Below are 13,171 nucleotides of genomic sequence, written 5' to 3' on the forward strand. Positions count from 1 at the left end.
TGCCCCCCAGCCCAGAGTGTGCATGGAAAATTGTCTGGCAGCCTCCCTGACAGCAAGCAGTGATAGTGCCCATGAAGGGGACCTTGTTGGGCCCGCCCCTTTCACGGTTATCGCTTCTCGGCCTTTTGGCTAAGATCAAGTGTAGTATCTGTTCTTATCAGTTTAATATCTGATACGTCCCCTATCTGGGGACCATATATTAAATGGATTTTTGAGAACGGGGGCCGATTTCGAAGCTTGCTTCCGTCGCCCTATGCATTGACCCGATATGCAGTATCTTCGGGTACAGTGCACCACCCCCTTACAGGGTTAAAAAGAAAGATTCCTACTTTCATTGCTACCTGCTTGCTGGCTAGCCAGCTAGCCAGCCCTGTGGGCCTTGCTGCTGCTGCAGCCAAAAAACAAAAGGTGGTGCTGCTGCTGCTTCTGCTGCTTCTGCTTCTGCTTGTGTCTGGCCCCTGTTGGAGCGTCCAGGCACAGGACTTCTGCTGCTGCTGACTAAATGGCCTCCTTAATTGGATCATTTGAGTAGCCAGCACACCTGTGCAGGTAGGGCATGACATGATAGGCAGCTGCCTTGATAGCGGGTGGGTGCTGAATGTTCCTAATTGACAAAATAAGATTAATGCTTATGAAGAAATATAAAATCTCATCCCTTCCCCAATATCGCGCCACACCCCTACCCCTTAATTCCCTGGTTGAACGTGATGGACATATGTCTTTTTTCGACCGTACTAACTATGTAACTATGTAACATAACATGGGGGGGGGGGGGGGGGGTCTCCTGGCTGTTCACACAGGTGTGTCATTGCTGTACATTGACCATGCATTGCTTCTGTGGTATTGCAAAGGCAAAGACAAATGCTTCCAGCCATCCATTGCACTAATGGATTGGTCATCAGCTGGCTGTCTATGTCCCGCATCAATATAGACCAAAGTACAGAGGGTTAGGCTATGCTATTGTGCACCTACCTGATGCATCAGAAGGTGCGAGGCCCTTGCTAAATTCTGTGCACAGACTTTGAGATCTATGCTTTAGACTGTATCTAAACCTGCTCCAACATGGACTGACATTCTGGCCTACTTTCAGCCGATGCGACTTGTCTGTCGCTGAACAGTCGCTTTTTATGTATTCAGCACCTATGTATAATGTTGTAAAAATGCTCTAGAAGCTAAAGTCGCAGAAATGTCACACATATTTGGCCTGCAACTTTCTGTGCGACAAATTCAGACAGGAAAAATCAGTATAAATCCTTAGAAAATTATCCCCCAGTGTCTCCATCTGCTGGCGGTATTGAATAAGCATTGCTGCACTGATGGGGTATGCATTAGACGAAAAAAAAGAAGAAAAAGAAGAATAATACGCCCAGAAAAGAGGCGAAAAGGAGAAAAACGTAAAAAAACGTGAAAAAAAAGTAAGAGGAAGAGAAGGGAAAAAAAGGTGGAAATGGGTTTAAAAGTGATTTCGGCGGAGAAATATATATATATATATATATATATATATATATATATATATATATATATGCGCACACACACACATATATATAAACGTATTCTCCGTTGAGATATTGCAGCCGCTGCTGTGTCCAGGCCCAGGAGCCTTAGCACTGTGCTGTGATGTCACTCAATACCACTGACATCACTAGGTGTAAACAACATCTCTCCTTTGCTGTGTATGTGACTATGGAGCTGTTTGGTGATGTCGTCTATTACGGCCTTCATAGAAGCAACAGGAGATTGTTGCATCCATCTTGAACCCTCAGAACTACAGTGCTATGATGTCACTCACTTCCACAGGCCTTGCAGAGTGTAAACAACAACAACCAGCTTTGTTGTGTATGTAACCAAAGGGATTTGTGATGTCACCTAGAACCTTCACAGCAGCGACAGCTTTATGAGGAGCATCAGCACTGCTCTGCCTGAGCAGAACCATCACCGCCATAGGTTGTCAAATAACCCGGATTTAACCCACACAGGTAAGTCAATGGGGTGCAGGCATGTCCTCTATGCTTACAGCTTCCCGTGGGTGTTGGTTTGATACCGTTTGGGGACAGCCAAGGAGGCATCTGCAGGCAACAAAGGTAGGTGTGTGCTTGTGTGTGTGTTTCCTATGCAGATCCTAAGCCCAGTGTCACATGCAAGTAGGAGGAGTAAGAAGGGTTCCTGGCAAATCCGGGTTATGGATTGCATTTAAAAAGGCCCCCGTGGGAGTGCAATGGGCCCCTGTCTTGCTGCTTAGCAATAATGGTATGGGTTTAGGTTCTGCTGTGTGTACTGGTGGTTGACTGCCCCCCAGCCCAGAGTGTGCATGGAAAATTGTCTGGCAGCCTCCCTGACAGCAAGCAGTGATAGTGCCCATGAAGGGGACCTTGTTGGGCCCGCCCCTTTCACGGTTATCGCTTCTCGGCCTTTTGGCTAAGATCAAGTGTAGTATCTGTTCTTATCAGTTTAATATCTGATACGTCCCCTATCTGGGGACCATATATTAAATGGATTTTGAGAACGGGGGCCGATTTCGAAGCTTGCTTCCGTCGCCCCTATGCATTGACCCGATATGGCAGTATCTTCGGGTACAGTGCACCACCCCCTTACAGGGTTAAAAAGAAAGATTCCTACTTTCATTGCTACCTGCTTGCTGGCTAGCCAGCTAGCCAGCCCTGTGGGCCTTGCTGCTGCTGCAGCCAAAAAACAAAAGGTGGTGCTGCTGCTGCTTCTGCTGCTTCTGCTTCTGCTTGTGTCTGGCCCCTGTTGGAGCGTCCAGGCACAGGACTTCTGCTGCTGCTGACTAAATGGCCTCCTTAATTGGATCATTTGAGTAGCCAGCACACCTGTGCAGGTAGGGCATGACATGATAGGCAGCTGCCTTGATAGCGGGGTGGGTGCTGAATGTTCCTAATTGACAAAATAAGATTAATGCTTATGAAGAAATATAAAATCTCATCCCTTCCCCAATATCGCGCCACACCCCTACCCCTTAATTCCCTGGTTGAACGTGATGGACATATGTCTTTTTTCGACCGTACTAACTATGTAACTATGTAACATAACATGGGGGGGGGGGGGGGGGGGGTCTCCTGGCTGTTCACACAGGTGTGTCATTGCTGTACATTGACCATGCATTGCTTCTGTGGTATTGCAAAGGCAAAGACAAATGCTTCCAGCCATCCATTGCACTAATGGATTGGTCATCAGCTGGCTGTCTATGTCCCCGCATCAATATAGACCAAAGTACAGAGGGTTAGGCTATGCTATTGTGCACCTACCTGATGCATCAGAAGGTGCGAGGCCCTTGCTAAATTCTGTGCACAGACTTTGAGATCTATGCTTTAGACTGTATCTAAACCTGCTCCAACATGGACTGACATTCTGGCCTACTTTCAGCCGATGCGACTTGTCTGTCGCTGAACAGTCGCTTTTTATGTATTCAGCACCTATGTATAATGTTGTAAAAATGCTCTAGAAGCTAAAGTCGCAGAAATGTCACACATATTTGGCCTGCAACTTTCTGTGCGACAAATTCAGACAGGAAAAATCAGTATAAATCCTTAGAAAATTATCCCCCAGTGTCTCCATCTGCTGGCGGTATTGAATAAGCATTGCTGCACTGATGGGGTATGCATTAGACGAAAAAAAAGAAGAAAAAGAAGAATAATACGCCCAGAAAAGAGGCGAAAAGGAGAAAAACGTAAAAAAACGTGAAAAAAAAGTAAGAGGAAGAGAAGGGAAAAAAAAGGTGGAAATGGGTTTAAAAGTGATTTCGGCGGAGAAATATATATATATATATATATATATATATATATATGCGCACACACACACATAGATATAAACGTATTCTCCGTTGAGATATTGCAGCCGCTGCTGTGTCCAGGCCAGGAGCCTTAGCACTGTGCTGTGATGTCACTCAATACCACTGACATCACTAGGTGTAAACAACATCTCTCCTTTGCTGTGTATGTGACTATGGAGCTGTTTGGTGATGTCGTCTATTACGGCCTTCATAGAAGCAACAGGAGATTGTTGCATCCATCTTGAACCCTCAGAACTACAGTGCTATGATGTCACTCACTTCCACAGGCCTTGCAGAGTGTAAACAACAACAACCCAGCTTTGTTGTGTATGTAACCAAAGGGATTTGTGATGTCACCTAGAACCTTCACAGCAGCGACAGCTTTTATGAGGAGCATCAGCACTGCTCTGCCTGAGCAGAACCATCACCGCCATAGGTTGTCAAATAACCCGGATTTAACCCACACAGGTAAGTCCAATGGGGTGCAGGCATGTCCTCTATGCTTACAGCTTCCCGTGGGTGTTGGTTTGATACGTTTGGGGACAGCCAAGGAGGCATCTGCAGGCAACAAAGGTAGGTGTGTGCTTGTGTGTGTGTTTCCTATGCAGATCCTAAGCCCAGTGTCACATGCAAGTAGGAGGAGTAAGAAGGGTTCCTGGCAAATCCGGGTTATGGATTGCATTTAAAAAGGCCCCGTGGGAGTGCAATGGGCCCCTGTCTTGCTGCTTAGCAATAATGGTATGGGTTTAGGTTCTGCTGTGTGTACTGGTGGTTGACTGCCCCCCAGCCCAGAGTGTGCATGGAAAATTGTCTGGCAGCCTCCCTGACAGCAAGCAGTGATAGTGCCCATGAAGGGGACCTTGTTGGGCCCGCCCCTTTCACGGTTATCGCTTCTCGGCCTTTTGGCTAAGATCAAGTGTAGTATCTGTTCTTATCAGTTTAATATCTGATACGTCCCCTATCTGGGGACCATATATTAAATGGATTTTTGAGAACGGGGGCCGATTTCGAAGCTTGCTTCCGTCGCCCTATGCATTGACCCGATATGGCAGTATCTTCGGGTACAGTGCACCACCCCCTTACAGGGTTAAAAAGAAAGATTCCTACTTTCATTGCTACCTGCTTGCTGGGCTAGCCAGCTAGCCAGCCCTGTGGGCCTTGCTGCTGCTGCAGCCAAAAAACAAAAGGTGGTGCTGCTGCTGCTTCTGCTGCTTCTGCTTCTGCTTGTGTCTGGCCCCTGTTGGAGCGTCCAGGCACAGGACTTCTGCTGCTGCTGACTAAATGGCCTCCTTAATTGGATCATTTGAGTAGCCAGCACACCTGTGCAGGTAGGGCATGACATGATAGGCAGCTGCCTTGATAGCGGGTGGGTGCTGAATGTTCCTAATTGACAAAATAAGATTAATGCTTATGAAGAAATATAAAATCTCATCCTTCCCCAATATCGCGCCACACCCTACCCCTTAATTCCCTGGTTGAACGTGATGGACATATGTCTTTTTTCGACCGTACTAACTATGTAACTATGTAACATAACATGGGGGGGGGGGGGGGGGGGTCTCCTGGCTGTTCACACAGGTGTGTCATTGCTGTACATTGACCATGCATTGCTTCTGTGGTATTGCAAAGGCAAAGACAAATGCTTCCAGCCATCCATTGCACTAATGGATTGGTCATCAGCTGGCTGTCTATGTCCCGCATCAATATAGACCAAAGTACAGAGGGTTAGGCTATGCTATTGTGCACCTACCTGATGCATCAGAAGGTGCGAGGCCCTTGCTAAATTCTGTGCACAGACTTTGAGAATCTATGCTTTAGACTGTATCTAAACCTGCTCCAACATGGACTGACATTCTGGCCTACTTTCAGCCGATGCGACTTGTCTGTCGCTGAACAGTCGCTTTTTATGTATTCAGCACCTATGTATAATGTTGTAAAAATGCTCTAGAAGCTAAAGTCGCAGAAATGTCACACATATTTGGCCTGCAACTTTCTGTGCGACAAATTCAGACAGGAAAAATCAGTATAAATCCTTAGAAAATTATCCCCCAGTGTCTCCATCTGCTGGCGGTATTGAATAAGCATTGCTGCACTGATGGGGTATGCATTAGACGAAAAAAAGAAGAAAAAGAAGAATAATACGCCCAGAAAAGAGGCGAAAAGGAGGAAAAACGTAAAAAAACGTGAAAAAAAAGTAAGAGGAAGAGAAGGGAAAAAAAGGTGGAAATGGGTTTAAAAGTGATTTCGGCGGAGAAATATATATATATATATATATATATATATATATATATATATGCGCACACACACACATATATATAAACGTATTCTCCGTTGAGATATTGCAGCCGCTGCTGTGTCCAGGCCCAGGAGCCTTAGCACTGTGCTGTGATGTCACTCAATACCACTGACATCACTAGGTGTAAACAACATCTCTCCTTTGCTGTGTATGTGACTATGGAGCTGTTTGGTGATGTCGTCTATTACGGCCTTCATAGAAGCAACAGGAGATTGTTGCATCCATCTTGAACCCTCAGAACTACAGTGCTATGATGTCACTCACTTCCACAGGCCTTGCAGAGTGTAAACAACAACAACCCAGCTTTGTTGTGTATGTAACCAAAGGGATTTGTGATGTCACCTAGAACCTTCACAGCAGCGACAGCTTTATGAGGAGCATCAGCACTGCTCTGCCTGAGCAGAACCATCACCGCCATAGGTTGTCAAATAACCCGGATTTAACCCACACAGGTAAGTCCAATGGGGTGCAGGCATGTCCTCTATGCTTACAGCTTCCCGTGGGTGTTGGTTTGATACCGTTTGGGGACAGCCAAGGAGGCATCTGCAGGCAACAAAGGTAGGTGTGTGCTTGTGTGTGTGTTTCCTATGCAGATCCTAAGCCCAGTGTCACATGCAAGTAGGAGGAGTAAGAAGGGTTCCTGGCAAATCCGGGTATGGATTGCATTTAAAAAGGCCCCGTGGGAGTGCAATGGGCCCCTGTCTTGCTGCTTAGCAATAATGGTATGGGTTTAGGTTCTGCTGTGTGTACTGGTGGTTGACTGCCCCCCAGCCCAGAGTGTGCATGGAAAATTGTCTGGCAGCCTCCCTGACAGCAAGCAGTGATAGTGCCCATGAAGGGGACCTTGTTGGGCCCGCCCCTTTCACGGTTATCGCTTCTCGGCCTTTTGGCTAAGATCAAGTGTAGTATCTGTTCTTATCAGTTTAATATCTGATACGTCCCCTATCTGGGGACCATATATTAAATGGATTTTTGAGAACGGGGGGCCGATTTCGAAGCTTGCTTCCGTCGCCCTATGCATTGACCCGATATGGCAGTATCTTCGGGTACAGTGCACCACCCCCTTACAGGGTTAAAAGAAAGATTCCTACTTTCATTGCTACCTGCTTGCTGGCTAGCCAGCTAGCCAGCCCTGTGGGCCTTGCTGCTGCTGCAGCCAAAAAAACAAAAGGTGGTGCTGCTGCTGCTTCTGCTGCTTCTGCTTCTGCTTGTGTCTGGCCCCTGTTGGAGCGTCCAGGCACAGGACTTCTGCTGCTGCTGACTAAATGGCCTCCTTAATTGGATCATTTGAGTAGCCAGCACACCTGTGCAGGTAGGGCATGACATGATAGGCAGCTGCCTTGATAGCGGGTGGGTGCTGAATGTTCCCTAATTGACAAAATAAGATTAATGCTTATGAAGAAATATAAAATCTCATCCCTTCCCCAATATCGCGCCCACACCCCTACCCCCTTAATTCCCTGGTTGAACGTGATGGACATATGTCTTTTTTCGACCGTACTAACTATGTAACTATGTAACATAACATGGGGGGGGGGGGGGGGGGGGTCTCCTGGCTGTTCACACAGGTGTGTCATTGCTGTACATTGACCATGCATTGCTTCTGTGGTATTGCAAAGGCAAAGACAAATGCTTCCAGCCATCCATTGCACTAATGGATTGGTCATCAGCTGGCTGTCTATGTCCCGCATCAATATAGACCAAAGTACAGAGGGTTAGGCTATGCTATTGTGCACCTACCTGATGCATCAGAAGGTGCGAGGCCCTTGCTAAATTCTGTGCACAGACTTTGAGATCTATGCTTTAGACTGTATCTAAACCTGCTCCAACATGGACTGACATTCTGGCCTACTTTCAGCCGATGCGACTTGTCTGTCGCTGAACAGTCGCTTTTTATGTATTCAGCACCTATGTATAATGTTGTAAAAATGCTCTAGAAGCTAAAGTCGCAGAAATGTCACACATATTTGGCCTGCAACTTTCTGTGCGACAAATTCAGACAGGAAAAATCAGTATAAATCCTTAGAAAATTATCCCCCAGTGTCTCCATCTGCTGGCGGTATTGAATAAGCATTGCTGCACTGATGGGGTATGCATTAGACGAAAAAAAGAAGAAAAAGAAGAATAATACGCCCAGAAAAGAGGCGAAAAGGAGAAAAACGTAAAAAAACGTGAAAAAAAAGTAAGAGGAAGAGAAGGGAAAAAAAGGTGGAAATGGGTTTAAAAGTGATTTCGGCGGAGAAATATATATATATATATATATATATATATAAATATATATGCGCACACACACACATATATATAAACGTATTCTCCGTTGAGATATTGCAGCCGCTGCTGTGTCCAGGCCCAGGAGCCTTAGCACTGTGCTGTGATGTCACTCAATACCACTGACATCACTAGGTGTAAACAACATCTCTCCTTTGCTGTGTATGTGACTATGGAGCTGTTTGGTGATGTCGTCTATTACGGCCTTCATAGAAGCAACAGGAGATTGTTGCATCCATCTTGAACCCTCAGAACTACAGTGCTATGATGTCACTCACTTCCACAGGCCTTGCAGAGTGTAAACAACAACAACCCAGCTTTGTTGTGTATGTAACCAAAGGGATTTGTGATGTCACCTAGAACCTTCACAGCAGCGACAGCTTTATGAGGAGCATCAGCACTGCTCTGCCTGAGCAGAACCATCACCGCCATAGGTTGTCAAATAACCCGGATTTAACCCACACAGGTAAGTCCAATGGGGTGCAGGCATGTCCTCTATGCTTACAGCTTCCCGTGGGTGTTGGTTTGATACCGTTTGGGGACAGCCAAGGAGGCATCTGCAGGCAACAAAGGTAGGTGTGTGCTTGTGTGTGTGTTTCCTATGCAGATCCTAAGCCCAGTGTCACATGCAAGTAGGAGGAGTAAGAAGGGTTCCTGGCAAATCCGGGTTATGGATTGCATTTAAAAAGGCCCCGTGGGAGTGCAATGGGCCCCTGTCTTGCTGCTTAGCAATAATGGTATGGGTTTAGGTTCTGCTGTGTGTACTGGTGGTTGACTGCCCCCCAGCCCAGAGTGTGCATGGAAAATTGTCTGGCAGCCTCCCTGACAGTCAAGCAGTGATAGTGCCCATGAAGGGGACCTTGTTGGCCCGCCCCTTTCACGGTTATCGCTTCTCGGCCTTTTGGCTAAGATCAAGTGTAGTATCTGTTCTTATCAGTTTAATATCTGATACGTCCCCTATCTGGGGACCATATATTAAATGGATTTTTGAGAACGGGGGCCGATTTCGAAGCTTGCTTCCGTCGCCCTATGCATTGACCCGATATGGCAGTATCTTCGGGTACAGTGCACCACCCCCTTACAGGGTTAAAAAGAAAGATTCCTACTTTCATTGCTACCTGCTTGCTGGCTAGCCAGCTAGCCAGCCCTGTGGGCCTTGCTGCTGCTGCAGCCAAAAAACAAAAGGTGGTGCTGCTGCTGCTTCTGCTGCTTCTGCTTCTGCTTGTGTCTGGCCCCTGTTGGAGCGTCCAGGCACAGGACTTCTGCTGCTGCTGACTAAATGGCCTCCTTAATTGGATCATTTGAGTAGCCAGCACACCTGTGCAGGTAGGGCATGACATGATAGGCAGCTGCCTTGATAGCGGGTGGGTGCTGAATGTTCCTAATTGACAAAATAAGATTAATGCTTATGAAGAAATATAAAATCTCATCCCTTCCCCAATATCGCGCCACACCCCTACCCCTTAATTCCCTGGTTGAACGTGATGGACATATGTCTTTTTTCGACCGTACTAACTATGTAACTATGTAACATAACATGGGGGGGGGGGGGGGGGGGGGTCTCCTGGCTGTTCACACAGGTGTGTCATTGCTGTACATTGACCATGCATTGCTTCTGTGGTATTGCAAAGGCAAAGACAAATGCTTCCAGCCATCCATTGCACTAATGGATTGGTCATCAGCTGGCTGTCTATGTCCCGCATCAATATAGACCAAAGTACAGAGGGTTAGGCTATGCTATTGTGCACCTACCTGATGCATCAGAAGGTGCGAGGCCCTTGCTAAATTCTGTGCACAGACTTTGAGATCTATGCTTTAGACTGTATCTAAACCTGCTCCAACATGGACTGACATTCTGGCCTACTTTCAGCCGATGCGACTTGTCTGTCGCTGAACAGTCGCTTTTTATGTATTCAGCACCTATGTATAATGTTGTAAAAATGCTCTAGAAGCTAAAGTCGCAGAAATGTCACACATATTTGGCCTGCAACTTTCTGTGCGACAAATTCAGACAGGAAAAATCAGTATAAATCCTTAGAAAATTATCCCCCAGTGTCTCCATCTGCTGGCGGTATTGAATAAGCATTGCTGCACTGATGGGGTATGCATTAGACGAAAAAAAAGAAGAAAAAGAAGAATAATACGCCCAGAAAAGAGGCGAAAAGGAGAAAAACGTAAAAAAACGTGAAAAAAAAGTAAGAGGAAGAGAAGGGAAAAAAAGGTGGAAATGGGTTTAAAAGTGATTTCGGCGGGAGAAATATATATATATATATATATATATATATATATATATATATATATGCGCACACACACACATAGATATAAACGTATTCTCCGTTGAGATATTGCAGCCGCTGCTGTGTCCAGGCCCAGGAGCCTTAGCACTGTGCTGTGATGTCACTCAATACCACTGACATCACTAGGTGTAAACAACATCTCTCCTTTGCTGTGTATGTGACTATGGAGCTGTTTGGTGATGTCGTCTATTACGGCCTTCATAGAAGCAACAGGAGATTGTTGCATCCATCTTGAACCCTCAGAACTACAGTGCTATGATGTCACTCACTTCCACAGGCCTTGCAGAGTGTAAACAACAACAACCCAGCTTTGTTGTGTATGTAACCAAAGGGATTTGTGATGTCACCTAGAACCTTCACAGCAGCGACAGCTTTATGAGGAGCATCAGCACTGCTCTGCCTGAGCAGAACCATCACCGCCATAGGTTGTCAAATAACCCGGATTTAACCCACACAGGTAAGTCCAATGGGGTGCAGGCATGTCCTCTATGCTTACAGCTTCCCGTGGGTGTTGGTTTGATACCGTTTGGGGACAGCCAAGGAGGCATCTGCAGGCAACAAAGGTAGGTGTGTGCTTGTGTGTGTGTTTCCTATGCAGATCCTAAGCCCAGTGTCACATGCAAGTAGGAGGAGTAAGAAGGGTTCCTGGCAAATCCGGGTTATGGATTGCATTTAAAAAGGCCCCGTGGGAGTGCAATGGGCCCCTGTCTTGCTGCTTAGCAATAATGGTATGGGTTTAGGTTCTGCTGTGTGTACTGGTGGTTGACTGCCCCCCAGCCCAGAGTGTGCATGGAAAATTGTCTGGCAGCCTCCCTGACAGCAAGCAGTGATAGTGCCCATGAAGGGGACCTTGTTGGGACCGCCCCTTTCACGGTTATCGCTTCTCGGCCTTTTGGCTAAGATCAAGTGTAGTATCTGTTCTTATCAGTTTAATATCTGATACGTCCCCTATCTGGGGACCATATATTAAATGGATTTTTGAGAACGGGGGCCGATTTCGAAGCTTGCTTCCGTCGCCCTATGCATTGACCCGATATGGCAGTATCTTCGGGTACAGTGCACCACCCCCTTACAGGGTTAAAAAGAAAGATTCCTACTTTCATTGCTACCTGCTTGCTGGCTAGCCAGCTAGCCAGCCCTGTGGGCCTTGCTGCTGCTGCAGCCAAAAAACAAAAGGTGGTGCTGCTGCTGCTTCTGCTGCTTCTGCTTCTGCTTGTGTCTGGCCCCTGTTGGAGCGTCCAGGCACAGGACTTCTGCTGCTGCTGACTAAATGGCCTCCTTAATTGGATCATTTGAGTAGCCAGCACACCTGTGCAGGTAGGGCATGACATGATAGGCAGCTGCCTTGATAGCGGGTGGGTGCTGAATGTTCCTAATTGACAAAATAAGATTAATGCTTATGAAGAAATATAAAATCTCATCCCTTCCCCAATATCGCGCCACACCCCTACCCCTTAATTCCCTGGTTGAACGTGATGGACATATGTCTTTTTTCGACCGTACTAACTATGTAACTATGTAACATAACATGGGGGGGGGGGGGGGGGGTCTCCTGGCTGTTCACACAGGTGTGTCATTGCTGTACATTGACCATGCATTGCTTCTGTGGTATTGCAAAGGCAAAGACAAATGCTTCCAGCCATCCATTGCACTAATGGATTGGTCATCAGCTGGCTGTCTATGTCCCGCATCAATATAGACCAAAGTACAGAGGGTTAGGCTATGCTATTGTGCACCTACCTGATGCATCAGAAGGTGCGAGGCCCTTGCTAAATTCTGTGCACAGACTTTGAGATCTATGCTTTAGACTGTATCTAAACCTGCTCCAACATGGACTGACATTCTGGCCTACTTTCAGCCGATGCGACTTGTCTGTCGCTGAACAGTCGCTTTTTATGTATTCAGCACCTATGTATAATGTTGTAAAAATGCTCTAGAAGCTAAAGTCGCAGAAATGTCACACATATTTGGCCTGCAACTTTCTGTGCGACAAATTCAGACAGGAAAAATCAGTATAAATCCTTAGAAAATTATCCCCCAGTGTCTCCATCTGCTGGCGGTATTGAATAAGCATTGCTGCACTGATGGGGTATGCATTAGACGAAAAAAAAGAAGAAAAAGAAGAATAATACGCCCAGAAAAGAGGCGAAAAGGAGAAAAACGTAAAAAAACGTGAAAAAAAAGTAAGAGGAAGAGAAGGGAAAAAAAGGTGGAAATGGGTTTAAAAGTGATTTCGGCGGAGAAATATATATATATATATATATATATATATATATATATATATATATATATGCGCACACACACACATAGATATAAACGTATTCTCCGTTGAGATATTGCAGCCGCTGCTGTGTCCAGGCCCAGGAGCCTTAGCACTGTGCTGTGATGTCACTCAATACCACTGACATCACTAGGTGTAAACAACATCTCTCCTTTGCTGTGTATGTGACTATGGAGCTGTTTGGTGATGTCGTCTATTATGGCCTTCATAGAAGCAACAGGAGATTGTTGCATCCATCTTGA

General features: G+C 46.2%; 6 non-coding genes across 6 annotated transcripts; all 6 read left to right on the top strand.

The window, feature by feature from the left end:
- Nucleotides 1-109: 109 nt before the first annotated feature.
- On the top strand, nucleotides 110-299 carry LOC130326107 (U2 spliceosomal RNA). The gene has a single exon (XR_008870781.1). It is a non-coding gene; the product is annotated as a U2 spliceosomal RNA (small nuclear RNA).
- Nucleotides 300-2,395: 2,096 nt separating this feature from the next.
- Nucleotides 2,396-2,586, top strand: LOC130326106 (U2 spliceosomal RNA). Its single transcript, XR_008870780.1, has one exon. It is a non-coding gene; the product is annotated as a U2 spliceosomal RNA (small nuclear RNA).
- Nucleotides 2,587-4,673: 2,087 nt separating this feature from the next.
- Nucleotides 4,674-4,864, top strand: LOC130326103 (U2 spliceosomal RNA). The gene has a single exon (XR_008870777.1). It is a non-coding gene; the product is annotated as a U2 spliceosomal RNA (small nuclear RNA).
- Nucleotides 4,865-6,953: 2,089 nt separating this feature from the next.
- On the top strand, nucleotides 6,954-7,145 carry LOC130326105 (U2 spliceosomal RNA). The gene has a single exon (XR_008870779.1). It is a non-coding gene; the product is annotated as a U2 spliceosomal RNA (small nuclear RNA).
- A 2,091-nt stretch (nucleotides 7,146-9,236) lies between these two features.
- Nucleotides 9,237-9,427, top strand: LOC130326112 (U2 spliceosomal RNA). The gene has a single exon (XR_008870784.1). It is a non-coding gene; the product is annotated as a U2 spliceosomal RNA (small nuclear RNA).
- A 2,097-nt stretch (nucleotides 9,428-11,524) lies between these two features.
- LOC130326113 (U2 spliceosomal RNA) lies at nucleotides 11,525-11,715 on the top strand. Its single transcript, XR_008870785.1, has one exon. It is a non-coding gene; the product is annotated as a U2 spliceosomal RNA (small nuclear RNA).
- Nucleotides 11,716-13,171: the final 1,456 nt, after the last annotated feature.

The sequence above is a fragment of the Hyla sarda genome, unplaced genomic scaffold (genome assembly GCF_029499605.1).
Source record: "Hyla sarda isolate aHylSar1 unplaced genomic scaffold, aHylSar1.hap1 scaffold_2804, whole genome shotgun sequence".
Classification (NCBI taxonomy): Eukaryota; Metazoa; Chordata; class Amphibia; order Anura; family Hylidae; genus Hyla; species Hyla sarda.